The 15,170-nt window shown below is 38.0% G+C and overlaps 1 long non-coding RNA gene across 1 annotated transcript in view; it reads right to left on the bottom strand.

Moving 5' to 3' along the window:
• Positions 1 to 1,457: 1,457 nt before the first annotated feature.
• LOC141372391 (uncharacterized) overlaps positions 1,458 to 15,170 on the bottom strand; it is a 14,851-nt gene continuing 1,138 nt past the window's right edge. The window contains exon 2 of the long non-coding RNA XR_012377589.1: positions 1,458 to 2,209. This is a non-coding gene — a long non-coding RNA (uncharacterized lncRNA). The remainder of the gene's footprint in view (positions 2,210 to 15,170) is intronic.

Here is a 15,170-nt window from a genome sequence, read left to right as displayed (position 1 = left end):
CAAATAGAGTGGAGTTTAGTTCATAGAAATGCACCAGGGCTAGCTTCTTGGCTGTGACATACGCACCATAGTAATGTAAAATGTTGAAAATAGGAGAACCTGGTTGAGGGGAATACGGAAATAGAATTCTATAATATCTTTGCAACTGTTCTATAAATCTAAAACTATTCTAAAATTTTTTGAAGTTTACTTAAATTTTAAAATACTCTCAAATTATGAAATATCATTGGATTTATTGGATGGGACATATCACCCTTTCCCAAAATAAGAGACAAATAACAACAACAAAGATTTACAGAAAGAAAAAGATCTTAGCCGTTTCTAAATGTTCCAGATTTTATGCAGTGAATTTGTAATTACTATAAATATGCAATTAATAAAAACCTTATTTTTTTACAGAAAGAAGGCATAGGGCTTAACCCTGGATACCAACCATAAACCATAAACAAGATGGTATCATTATGGAATTATGAATACAATGGAAGTAACTCCTGCTACCTTTGATATTGTCTCCTTTGTCCTTTGCACTTGTTCTTTTGTCTGCCTAGGAACTCCTTCCTTGGATACCTTCAAGGCTCACTCCTTCATTCCCTTCAGTTCTCTGTTCAAGTGTCCCTTAGCAAAGTTTTTCCTGATCAACTTAGATAAAAAAAAAAGCAACGTCCACCATTGCTCTCTGTTCCCATGTCTTATATTTTATTATCCTCCAGAATGCCTTATCCACCACGTGAACTATTATGCATTTGTTGATTTCCTATCTCCCTGGCTTCAGGACCTAAGCTTCGGGAGAGCAAGAGTTTTATTTTAGTCACAGCTGACTCCCCCGTGCCTAGTACAGTGTCAAGCACATGACGTGCACTCGGTATTTGTTCGATGAGGCCAAAATTTTCTCATCTGAAACTAGTGTCTACTATTCCAGTCCTTCTAACTAACTGCACGTACAAAGAGGAGACACTGAGGAGATACCTGATCTGTCTTTCCAATTACAGCCTCTATTAGTGACTCCCTCAGCTCCCATTTCTCTTTGCACAGGCTTCCCAATATACGCACTGGTCATTCTCCATCTGCACCCAGCTTCCAAATCTATTCTCCACCCTTCTCTGCCATGCTCCCCGCACTGGGAAGCTGAGTCCTGAGAACTGCCTTCCCCCAGGTGAGACTCCCAAATATACATTTCTCATGAGTTCCCAGGTGATGCGAATACTGTTAGTTTGAGGACCATATGTTATAGCAACGTTATCACTGCTCTACAGAATATTTATTACCACCCTAAGTGGCATATGTTGGTGTGTTATAAATGAAAACTTCCCACAAACATAAAATAGATATTGTGTGAGTGTCGGAGGATGAGGAGTTGAGGGCAGGCTCAGGAAAAATAGTGTGTTTTATTTCATTAAGATGTGTGGACTAGTTCATCTTCCTGATCCCTCTCCCAAAGATGACAGGGCGCTAGATAATCGTGATAACGGCTAAAATTTATTGAACACTCACAATGTGCTTATCACTCTTTTAAGCATGTTGAAGTATTATTTAAACATAATCTCATTATCAGGTAGAAATGCTATTGTTTCCATTTTAAAGATGAACTGGATAATTCACATAATTTAATGAAATAGACTGATCCTCATAGATTTCTAAGTGCTATCAATTCTAAGGATCTTTGCCATCTACTTTTTGAACTAAAGGTTGAAGTCTCCTCTTTTCTGATGCATTGAAGTTCAAATTCATTGTACAAAAGGCAATTTGGGAATATTAATGTTTCCTGAATAATGTACAAAAACCAAAATGAGAATGTTGAGTGTTGCCTCTGTGTGTACACAGATGTGTGTGCTCACATGTGCGTGTATGAACAGACACCTTCTTCCTGTCCAATCTGGACCCCGTGGTGCATTATTCTAATCACTCAGTCTATAAACCTTAATGTCCCATCGTCTCTTGAAGCTTGCATACCCCTCTGCACTGTCCCCAACTGTCTATTTTACTCTCATTGCTTAGGAAAAAATTTAGAATCATCTAGATTATTGCTAGCAAATTCAAGTTTTTACCCTTGACTATTCCCTCAGCGATCTTGTAACACTCAGAGTTCAGCCTGACTGTTTAGAGCAGAATGTTTTAATGCAGAAAATTAGAGGCAGGAAGGTTGCTTTCAGGAAATCCAGAAATGCAGCTATTCATGGTGCAGGATGTCATCCCTGCTGGTCTCAGCTGCCTGTAGTATGGAGAGAAACGATTTATTAGTCATAAGGAAACACATGGAAAATGGATCCTTATCTCACACCATCCAGAAAAATCAACTCCAGATGAATTAAAGACTAAGATGTGAAAAAAAAATCAATAAAACAGAGATAATATATCTATAACATCAGGATTGAGAAGTATCCCTTCAATCAGATTTTTAAAATGAGCAAAACATAAAAATGACCGCATGAAAGTTAAGAAATTATATTTATCAAATGATACAAAAAAGAAAGTGAAAAGTCAGGCCACAAACTAGAAAAACACTTATAAATCATTTAAAAACAGATGAATAACTCCTGAACAGGCATGTAATAGCAGAGGAAATATAAATGATCAATAAATATATCAAAGCATGTTCCAATTCACCAGTGGTCAGGGAGACGGAAATTAGAACCACACCTAAAAATATCATTTTACACACACCAAATGAGCAAATATTTAAGTCTGACAATATCAAGTATTGCTGATGATAAACTTCTAGTAAGTGAAAATAGTTTCTTTGAAAAAATATTTGATGCTCTAATAAAGTTGAAGATGACCCAACCATTCCACTTCCAGCATATACCATTGAGAAGGTACATTCAAGGAGGATTATTTGAAATAGCCAAAAATGTGAAACAATGTGTTGAACCACAGGAGGATCACCCTATTGAAGTCCTTCCATAAAAGATAATACTATATAACATAAAAACAAACAATTATCATATTCAAAATGGATAAATCTCAAAAACTTAAAGTTAAATGGTTAGGCTCATCACAGATGAAAATACACATAGCGTGGCTCCATTTGTAAAAAGTTCCAAACCATCAAAACTAAACAATATAGTACTAGGACTACCTTGAACAGTCACACAAGTTGTTCACTGCACAAGTCCAGGGCTGACATTCAGAAAGTAAATATTTAAGCATATCCACTGCAAACACAAAGTTCAGGATAGTTGCTACCTCTGGGTGAGGAGAAGGAGGGATGAGGTTGGGGTGTCAGTGGAGGGGAATTCTTCAAAGCTACTGGTAATGTTCTATTTCCTGAACTGAGTGATGGATACCTGGCTGTTTATTTTGTTTTATTCTTTAAATTTTAGGAAAATATTATCAATATCATCTTGCATGTATTCAGTATTAAATTCAGTTTTTGAAAAGGACTTACAGACTCTACTTCCTCACCTATACAACCCAGAGCAAAGTAGTTTTCAGTTCACCCCACAATTGTGTTCTGACTAATGTCACTCATAGCTTCTTTGTTCTCAAATCAATGTGAATGATCTGTTTCTTATTGGGGTTCTCTTCATGGTTCAACACTAGTTGGGATTCTCTAGTATGATTTCTACCAAACTACTCTTTCCAGGCCTTCTCCCTACCTTTGAAGATGTTTCTCTTCCTTTGCCTTGGCAAAGTTTCTCTAATCTGTCAACTCCTAAAATAGTGGTGTCCATCAAGGTCCAAACTACTCTCTTCTCATTCTCAATAATGTCTCCAAGCAATCTCACTGATGCCCATGGTTTCAACCTACCACATAATTATTGACTCCAACATCTATATTTCTAGCCTAGTCATATGTCCTGAGTTCCATTGTCATATATCAAATAGTTGGTAAGAGGCTATCCAAAACTGGATTCATCATCTTCCCCCACAAATACCTTCTTTCCTTCACATTTGGAAAATGATGCTACCATCTGTGTTGTTTCCCTTACGGTTGTTCTAGAAGATGTCTCATTTTCCTTTATTTCCCACATACAAGTTCAGTTCATTATACATCCAAAATATCTCTCCTATAGATCGCTCTTTCCACCATCACTTCAGCCAGGTTTGTTCTGAGTCTCAACATTCTTCTCTTGACAATTCCTACACCTCCACTCTGACCCCTTACATTTACTCTTTGCTACCAGCACTTCCTGTTCCATAAGGCATAATTTCCCTGCTCATAGTTCTGCCATAGTTGACCATCACCTCAAAAATCAGAGGCAAAATTTATGTTGCATACAAGGCTCTACACAGAAGATACAATCGTTACAATATAAAGGATAAACTCAGGTCCAAAATCAGCCCACATCAAAGATTTCGTGTTTTGATGACTGCTGGGCTCAGGGAGTCATGGAGGTGTAGCTATAAAAGAAGAAATTCTTCTGCCAAGGGCATCACTTTCTCTCTAGTTCATGACGTGTTGTGGGCACAAGTCTAAGATTCTGTTTACTCTCCCACTGATGTAGAGCAGACATGACATTGTGCCTTCTATCTTGGTCCTCTTCTTGTGATACCCCTGCAACTGTTCTGTTGTGGTTGTTTTGTTTTTGTCAGCTCAAGGTGTAGGCGAGAATTCTACTTTGGGTGAGAATTTTACTATATGACCCGATATATTTAGCAGGTAGTTGGCCATCTGATGGAATAATATGTGAGGCATCTATTGAGATTCTGGTAATATCTTACTTTTTTTCTTAAATTCTTCTAAGTTAAATCTGTTCTGATTTGTAAAAGAAAGAAAGATTAAAGAAACATCCAGTAAAGATAAATTAGAAATTACAGGGAAGGAAAATGCCAATAATTTCATTGCCTGCTTTCAACTTTTGTCAACATTTTAATTGTACTTCTTTCCTGGGTTTTTCTATGTGTCTTTGTGTGCATATATTTCTTATTAGATCATGCTGTTTCTGCAGGGTTTTTTTAATTTTGGTTTTTAAATGTATCTTTATTTCTTTTTTTTTAAAGATTTTATTTATTTATTTGAGACAGAGAGAATGAGAGATAGAGAGCATGAGAGGGAAGAGGGTCAGAGGGAGAAGCAGACTCCCCGCTGAGCTGGGAGCCCGATGCGGGACTCGATCCCAGGACTCCAGGATCATGACCTGAGCCGAAGGCAGTCGCTTAACCAACTGAGCCACCCAGGCGCCCAAAATGTATCTTTATTTCAAAAGCATTTTATTATTTTTATAAATTTTATTTTAATGGTTTCATAGGATTTTTTAATGTAAATGTACTACAACTTACCAAAACAGTCCCGTTGTTCGATATTTTGTGTATGTGTGCTATTTGCTATTAGAAATGTCTACTATTTACAATCACAAATTTCCTATTACAAATAATGAAGATTATATTGCCAAGTGCCAAGCAAGTTATTCTTGGCATCTTTCTCTCTTCCCTTCTTTCACTTTTACCTGGAGACCATTTGCTCCACCTCAGAGTTTACTGAAAGATAAACAGTGATTGGATTCCTGTAACCCCAAAGTAAAGGCCGTGTTTTCAGGGCTGTTTTCCCCTCTCACACACCACCATATAAAATAGAGGAAGGAGAAGAGGCAAACTCAAATGCAGGAGAGAAAGGGCAGAAGGCACACTATTTGGGAAGAGAAGGGAAAAGTGACCTTGGTGGAGAACCAGGGAGCTGGGTGGAAGAATTCACAGACTAGCTGTCCTACAAGAAGGACTGTTCCTATATGCAGTTCAACGGTTCTGGGATCTTTAAATATCCTGATAAGAAAGCAGGGACTTAGAGCTGCTGTGGGGAGGGGTGGAGCTGATGGTGCAATGAGAGGTGAGTCTCTGGCCCCACCTGGGCAAAGCTAAACTTTTTCCTGGGAGTGGGTGGCAGTTGACCTATGGTCATCCTTACAAGTTGTGTGTGTGTGTATATATATATATTTTTAGTTTCTGAAATTATATTGAGTCACTGTCTTTGAATTATGTTATTTCCTCAACGTCAGAAGTAATGGACATTTTAGGAGGCTGAACTATATCACCAAAATCCTCTCCCAAAAGGAGGTAACAATTTACTTTCCCACTGTGAATAACACACTTTCATAGTTGTTGATAAGTTGTTTAAGACTGTTTTAACAGTCTCGAGTTATTTTAGGAAAAATTAATTTTTAGACCAACTCATATTGATGTGAATATGAAAAAAAATCTAATGAATAATGAGAGCAAAGTCATTGTTTTTCCCCTATGTCATATTGCAGACAAGCTCCATAAAACTGGGATGATGACTTCACTTGCAAAAGACATTTGATATATCAAATGCAGCCATATGTTCTAAATATAACAGATTACTGCCATGTGCATAAGTTAAGGAACATTGTGTTGTGTAAGTTGAAAGAACATTTGAAATATATGTTTGGATTTCAGATAGTTCATATTGCAGACATGTTCATATTTCAATGACAAAGAAATACGAAAATATATAGCCTCATGCTTAGGGTATAATCAGTTTGGTGGAGTACTAAGCCATATTAAAATCTGGCCCTGTATATAAAACAAACAAACAAACAAACAAACAAACATATATTCATGGAGCGCCTGGGTGGCTCAGTCGGTTGAGCAACCACCACTTGATTTCAGCTCAGGTCATGATCTCAGGGTCCTGGGATTGAGTCCCCCGGCCTGCTTAAGATTCTCCCTCTCCCTCTCCCTCTCCCCATCCCCGCACAAAAGTATATTCAATTTCATTGGTGTTCTCCTAAGAAGTCCTTGTTGGGGACGAAGGACCAGAAACAACAGGCAGATAGAGAATAGGATGAAGGGAAACTCACCAGTTTAGCATTTAAGGAAGCAAGGGGCTCACTTCTAGACTCACTCTGAGTCGACTGTGAGTACATCAGTGCTTCTGCTGATCCTGTCTTTATTTAAAATGTTCATAGTTTGTTCCTCGTGGACTTTTTGATATTAGTTTTGATTGGTTTAAAGATGTTTCATTAAAATATTATGTATATTGATTACTGAGTGTTTTGAGCCCCTTAAGAGTTTGCCCTGGAGGGGAGTGAGACACCTCACTACTGGTTCGCAGGCTTGCCCCACGTACTGTTTTCTCCCCTGTAGTCCTGTCTCTGCTCAGGAGGGCAGCATATTCATGTCGCCACCAAAAGAATCAGAAGCTCCTGCTATATTCTCCAACCAGACCTTTCCTCCTTGGGCTGTTTTTCATGTTTCCAAAGGTTTCCATCTTTCTTACCTCACCCACCACCAAATAAGTCTTAAATACATTGTATTCCTAGATGTTCTTCTCCTAGCTAGTTGTAGACAAGATATGGCACTGTGAATGTTGAAGGGTAATTACATTATTATTCTTAGGGTACATGTATGTGTTTAAAAAGATACACTCAGAGATAAGATCTCTTCCTAGTTGTTTACAATGGAAATATATATTCTCCTGGCGCTAGGGAGATAGCTGTGAAAAAGAAAAGATTTTGGCTCTTGTGGAATTTACATTGTGGGAGATATATGTAGATATGATAAAGACTGGTGACGTTTCAGGGCCCCTGGGTGACTCAGTCAGTTAAGCATCTACCTTTGGCTGAGGTTGTGATCTCCCAGTCCGAGAAGGAACCCCACGTCAGGCTCCCTGCTCAGCGGGGGATCTGCTTCCCCCTCTGCCCCTCCCCCTGCTCATGCTCTCTCTCACTCTCTCTCAAATAAATAGATAAAATCTTTAAAAAAAATGACATTTCAAAGGTTTTATTTATTTATTTGACACAGAGAAGAGTGCACAAGCAGGGGGTGCGGCAGACAGAGGCAGGCTCCCTGCTCAGCAGGGAGCCCATCCCAGGACCCTGGGATCATGACCTGAGCCGAAGGTAGACGCTTAACTGACTGAGCCACCCAGGCACCCCAAATGGTGACATTCCATATACCTTGGCAAATACGGTGAGGTGAGAAAATGTGTACTTTATACACTATGGTAGGAGCATAAATTGTTGGTAATACGTCTAAAAATATAAATGCATATTACCTGTGTCACAGAAACTCCATTCTTCGAGTCTAGCCCACAAAAATAAAAACATCAGTACTTTAAAATATTTATTACAGTATTACTTGTTATGTTAAAAAAAAAGAAATTAGAAAAAAATGAATTAACCTGAATGCTCATCTAAGAGATTGCCTAAATAAATTATGGCAAATGCGTTACCAGGGACTATAATGCAGCTACAGAAAAAAAGTGAGTTACATTTTTATCTGTTGCCCTAGAGGACTGTTCATGGCATGTATGAGATTAATTCTCTTTTTATTTAAAACAAATCCTTCTCAAACAGGAAAAGAAATCATATGTTTTTTCTCTATATAAGCATCAATATAAAATATTTATAGCTTTATGAGCTTTGTGGGAGGCAATGATCAGATCTGCTGCTCTGAAGCCAAAAGTAAAAGAAAGCAGATTGCAGATAAACATATCTACAGCATAGCAATAAACCAGTGTTGCTCATTTTTTCCCCTCCCATAACAAAAAGTTTGGAGGCAAGCATCTGGATTAGTGAGTGACTTAAAGAAGATATTAATGTCCCCGACACACCTCTTTCTGTCTCTTATCCATTCTTAGAATGGGGCTTTTATCCTGATGGTTTATGTTTTCCTGCATCTTCATTGCAGGAAGGGGAAAAAAAAAAAAAAAAGAGTGAGGGGCAGGGAGCCTCTCCTTGTGAAGTTTGCCTTTATGTTCTGGAAAGATTGCTTTCCCCAGGGACTTTCTTAGTAAGGCAAAAGTCGGGGAAATGGGTGATTTGATTAATCAAATGTGTTTATTCTGAGAATATGACCATAAATACTAGTGGGTGATCAATGCCTGTATTAGACTGTAATAAAACTCAAAAATTATGTTGAGTATATTTGGTTCCTTGATGATATACCTAAAATGATTTCAAAAAAGAGGACAAAGCTCTCTTTCTCTCTCTCCCTCCCAACCCATTTCTCTTTCTCATTTTCTCTTATATACACACATACATAACATTAGAACATATACTATTATATATTACACTATAGTATAATACATACTATACTAATTATATACTGTACGTAATAATAATATCATGTATATATGTATATATGTGTGTATATACGACTATTTCTTATTTTCAGCTGCAGCCCCCAAACATGAGGTACCAACTAGTACCATATTAGGTAAACTGCCAGGCTATCCATGCAGGAATTGCAAAGAAGTTTATGAAACATGATTTTGTATTTTTTGACCCCTCCCCTCAACCCAAAAGGCAGGAGAGACTGAGAGGGTATGCCAAGAGTGTCCCCCACCCAACCTCATCATTAGAGAGTAGGAGAGGTGATTTTCCCTTATCCCCAGCTTAGCTAGAAAATGACCTTGTAATGGGACTCTTTGGAGGATCTTAGTATTGGTCTTCTGGTGTTGGAGAGCATAGTGGACTGGTGCCTGCTTCACAACCTGGCAGCCTAGTGAGCTGGGGGAGAAGCTGCTGTGGGGAGACGGAGGAAGCCTATCCTAGCCCCCTCCTATAGCAAGCAGACAGCAGAGGCAGACTGAGATAGGGGTGGAGAGAACATAGAACTTTAAAAAAAGTTGACAGCATTTTTTTTTTTTTTCTGTTTCTCATTGCATTGAGCTGAGCATGTAATTACAGGACTGAGATATTTTTGTGCCTAGTAGCAACTGGAGGACTTATCTAAGATCAACTAGAAAAATAATAGAACTTGCCTTAAATTTTTTCCAAGATGCAAGGAAGAAATAGCTTTTCAGAGCAAGTTTGAATAGGCAGTCAATAACAAGAATAAATGGCGTCTCACATGTCCTTTTGAGTGTGTGTGTGTGTATATATATATGTAGACATTCTTACACAGGAATATAATGCTTTGGAAGAATGTACAGGAGGCTGCCTCCGGAGAAGGAAAATGAGGGACTGGGAGTGAAGAAGGAAGAGAGATTTTCACTGCCCATCCCTTGCACTCTGAATTGTTTTCCTTGAGCATTTATTATTCAAGAAAAATTGATTTCGAAAGGGCCACTGAACCTCTGCAGCGGCTCTGATTTACCTTTGTAAACCTCAATTATAAATTATGCAAACATGCTGAAAAGCAGCAAGTGCTGATCAATAGGATACCAACAGAAGACGCGAACCAAGAAGTTTGAGAATCCTGAATTAGCAGTTTCTTGTAAATCTGAAATGTTATCTACTTGTTAATCAAACTTGAGAAGTGAAAATCACAGAAGTGTTCTCATTTTAGTTATTTTTGAAATTGAAATTTTCAGTTATGAATATGGCCAACATATATACTTTGTCAGAGCAAGAGTTAAACCTCTATCAATATGTGTACTGCTTAACTACCACTACCAACACCAACACCAACACCAGCAACAATAAATACATACTTGTACTTTTCAAGTTCTTAGGAAGGTACCTTGCAGGTTATTTTTCAACCCACCCTTTTAAGACAATGAAGACAATTTCACATTACAATGTGAAAGCTCAGTGCTATGTTATAATCATGATCCAAAATATCAGTCAGCAAGAAAAGCAGTCCCAATTGATTCCTACAAATTTTGGTAGTGCCTGGGGTAAAAATTTTCTCTGGAATCTGATAAATTTTGTGGGTTTTTTTAAAATGATGTATTAACCTTAATTTCTGTGGGAAACTGCCACATTATGCTATTGATATGGAGTATAGAAGTTGGTCCCAATTACTACTTTTTATTTAGTGAATCATCCTTTGTTATGATCATATTTGCTTGTTGTTACGTAGATTTGCAGGACACTAAAGCCTGAGTTGTTCACCCACAATGGAGGACTCTATCCTCCACTAATAAAAGTTGAAAGGATTATATTAATTATAATAAAAGTTGATATGCTTTTATTTCATGGGAGTAAATTAGATACATAATTATTGGCTGTGGCAGTTAACTTTTTCCACTCATCCACACAATCTATGCCTTTTTTTTTTTTTTAAGATTTTATTTATTTATTTGACAGAGGGAGAGAGACAGTGAGAGAGGGAACACAAGCAGGGAGAGAGGGGGAGGGAGAAGCAGGCTTCCTGCCGAGCAGGGAGCTGGATGAGGGGCTCCATCCCAGGACCCTAGGGTTATGACCTGAGCTGAAGGCAGACGCTTAAAGACCAAGCCACCCAGGTGCCGCAATCTATGTCGTTTTTAATTGACTTAGGTGTGCCTCTGGTATCATGTCACATTATTCATAAAAATTCCACCATGATCTCCTGTATTCAGTACCTTAGCAAACTTAAAACTGTCTGACCATCACTGTGCTGTCCTATTATCTCTGTATTTCTGGTAAGATTTTTGAGGCCAAGAGAAAATATTTCAGTTTCCCTCACGTTGCTTATCTCTTGGATAGGAAGAATCGTGAACTAGTCAGAATAACAGACAAGAAATTCTGAAATATTTTCTTCTATACTAAGTAGTTATAGATGACTTTCATATTATTCCAATTTCCTATTATTACTAAATTGTGCATCTGGTCCTAGGAAGTTGACTTACTACCTTTTAAGAGTTCCTAGCTCTCTTCCAGAAGAATCATTCTAATTTGCAAAACCACTGGTGTAAAGAGCACAGGCTTCATGGTCAGAGATCATGGTTTAGTGCTGGTTCTGGAGCTTATGAGCTTGAGCAAATCCCTTAACTCTCAGGAAAATCAGTGCTCTGATTTAAAGTATGTTGCTGAGGAAATCGAAACCATTGGCATATATAAAGTATTTGGTACTCAGTAAATGTGGTTCCCAGTAAATGTGGTTCTGCATCATTTACATATGTCACCTCATATATCGCTGTAGCAAACTTGTCAGGTGGGTGTTATTAATCTAGTCTAAATAAGGAAAGTGAAAGTGACAAAGCCAGATACCAGTTGTTTGTTAGGTATATGGTTTGCAATTATTTTCACTCACTCTGTAGCTTATCTTTTAGATCCCTTAACAGAGTGTTTTTACTTAATTTTTTTCAAATTTTTATTTAAATTCTAGCTAGTTAACATACACTGCAATATTGGTTTCAGGAGAACTCAGTGGTTCATCACTTACATACAACACCCAGTGCTCATCACAAGTGCCCTCCTTACTAAGGGTATTAACAGGGTGTTTTGCAAAGCAAAAGTTTTAATCTGATAATTCCCGATTTATTAATTTTTCCTTTTATGGATCATACTTTTGGTCAACTCTAAGAACTCTTTGCCTAGCTCTAGCACCTACAGATGTTTTCTCTTGTTTTGTTTTCCTAATAATTTTATGTTTAAATTTAAGCCTTTGATCCACTTCGAGTTAATTTTTCCAAAAGATGGAAGAGATAGGTCAAAGGTTTTTATTTTGTTTCGCTTTGGGCCTGTCCATAACCAATTGCTCCAGCACCATTTGTTGAAAAGGCTAGCTTTCCTCCCTTGATTATGGTCTCAAAAGCCTTGAAATCAAGTAAACTGATCCTCCCACTTTATTCTTCTTTTTCAAAATTGTTTTAGGTAGGGGCATCTGGGTGGCTCTGTTGGTTAAGCTTCTGCCTTGGGCTCAGGTCATGATCTCAGGATCCTGGGATCCTACCCCGCGTGTGTGTCGGGCTCCCTGCTCAGCGGGGAGTCTGCTTCTCCCTCTCCCTTGGCCCCTCCCTCCCCTCGTGTTCACGCTCTGTCTCTCATAAATGAATAAAACCCTTAAAAAAATATTTTAGCTATTCTTTATCTGTTGTGAGCAAGAGTTCTGTGATTTTGCAGAAAAAATCAGAAGAAAAATGATATTCTCTTTGGAGCATGATTGTGAGATTATGGGAGAAGACCCATATGAAATATTTAATATAGTACCTGGCATAAGATGTAAACACTTAGCTTCCTTCCTGTTGATTCTAAACCAAATTGTTCACACACACACATACTCATACACACCTCTCCCCTAGTGGTACTTTATATTATGTTTTCAGTTTTATGTAAATGTGTTATATATGCAACCAGGTAAGAAATACGCCTTCGGTAAAAAAAATTGTGCGCGCGCGCGCGCGTGTGTGTGTGTGAAGGAAACAGCTGAAAAGGACCAGCTGTCACTCTCATCCACATCTGTACATAGAAAATATCCCGTTGCCATTTCCCTCCCATATCCTCAACTTTAGATATAAGAAGCTCTGGTCAGGACTACAATCAACTGGGCAGCTTTCATTTCATCCAAACATCAACAGAACTGTTCTGATGCCCAACCACAATAGGGAAAAAAGTAAAAACAAAAAACAAACAAAAAAAAACCTGTGATTATAAACATCACGCAACTCATCAGAACTTGTTTCTGAATAAGATATTGGCTATCACTGACAAAATGCCAGCGTCCCTTTCCACGTTAGCCCATTGGCCTCCTTGCTGTTCCTCCCACTTTCCAGATATACTGTGGCTTTTGCCCTGGCCCAGATTTGTCCTCTAGATATCCACATGGCTCTATCCTTCATCTCCTTCAGATGTTACTCAAACGTCTTCTTCTCAAAGGGGCCTTCTCTGCCCTGTCTATTGAAATCACTCCACTCCACCCAATACGATTTGGTCTTCTTCCCAGCTGTATTTTCCTATTGTCTCCTATCAATGCCTAACACAGAACATCTATATCTGATCATTTGATATATTTGATTAGATGATTTTATCCACTAGCACATAAGCTCCATGAAGGCCATTTTCACTGCTGTTTCCTTTGTACCTAGAACGGTGCTGGCATATAGCAGTCACTTGATAAATATTTACTGAATGAAGGAAGTAGAGAGGGTTCCAAAATCATTGGTGAATGTCATAGCTTTTGACTATAATATTTAAATCTAAGACCAGCGGCAACTTTAATAGGGATATTAAATCTTTATTATCTATTTTCTTCTAGGAGAATGTCAATCAAATAAACACATATAAATTCGTATTTCACAAATTCTCCATTTCCTTCCCCAAATCACCTCCCTCTCCAACGCCCACCCCAGAAAAAGATGAGAGATTAAAGGGAAAATGCATCTCTTGTCCATAGGCCTTCTCTTATTTGACTGTTCAGGCCCCAAATTTTGGAGACTTTCTCCTACCTACACTCAATTGAGAATCTGTAACCACTCCCACTATCCTTACTGCTATTGTCCCTTCTGGCCACAATCAGCTCTTGCCTGAAATATGGCAAATTGTCTTCTAACTGGTTTCCCTGCTTCCAAATTTGACCCTCCACAATCGTTATTTCCCAATCAGCCATAGTGTTCTGGACTGAACTGTGTCCTAAAATTCATATGTTTAAGCTGTAACCCCCAACGTGACTACATTTGGAGACAGAGCCTTTAATGGAAGTCATTAAGGTGTCATACGGTTAGGACACTAATCTGATAGGCCTTTCTCCTTATAATAAGGGATATGAGTGAGCTCAGTCTCTCTCTGCCATGTGAGGACACTGCAAAAAGGCAGCCATCTTCAAGCCAGGAAGAGAGCTCTCTCCAGAGCCCCACCATGCTGGCACCCCGATCTCAAGCTAGCAACTTCTCACAGAAGATATTATTGTAATGAATTTGAAGTATGTATTTCTAAATTAGAAACAAAAAGTTTGGCGTTCAATACCCTCAAGAATTATTGCAATAAATCCAAATAAGTATTTTTCCAGTTCCTAGCCGTAATAGGAGAATGAGTCAATAAGTTAGATTACCTGAAATGAGCTTAGATATTCAGTGATTTGAGTGACTTTTTCAGCAGGCATTTAGTGATGACCCACTATGCATAGGTATTGATTGCTGAGGATTAAAAATAAAACAGTTGCTTTCTTCAGGTTGCTGAAAGATTAACAGGAATGGACTCATGTTGAAATAATAATGAATTTTATTTTTTTATTTTTTTGAAATAATAATGAGTTTTAATACAAAGCAAAATTTAAACACAATTCTTTAGTGGTTTTTATTGTTATTTCCTTTTTTTCCCAGTTATTTCCAACTAAACGTATATTCACCGTTTTGTAAATTAGGGGAATTAAAACAAATTATATATCAATTAACATAAAGAAACATGGAATTATTTTTCCACAGATTGGCAGTGGTCATCTATGAGTTATGCTTGCGTCATTTTTTTTTAAATTTTTTTATTGTTATGTTAATCACCATATATTACATCATTAGTTTTTGGTGCAGTGTTCCATGATTCATTGTTTGTTCATAACACCCAGTGCTCCATGCAGAACGTGCCCTCCTCAATACCCATCACCAGGCTAACCCATCCCCCCCCCCCCCC

The sequence above is a fragment of the Callorhinus ursinus genome, unplaced genomic scaffold (genome assembly GCF_003265705.2).
Source record: "Callorhinus ursinus isolate GAN/ISIS: 27379988/994484 unplaced genomic scaffold, GSC_fseal_2.0 scaffold3, whole genome shotgun sequence".
In the NCBI taxonomy this organism is placed as follows: Eukaryota; Metazoa; Chordata; class Mammalia; order Carnivora; family Otariidae; genus Callorhinus; species Callorhinus ursinus.
Note: the sequence above shows the minus strand (reverse complement) of the source record. Positions and strands in the feature narration are given on the sequence as shown.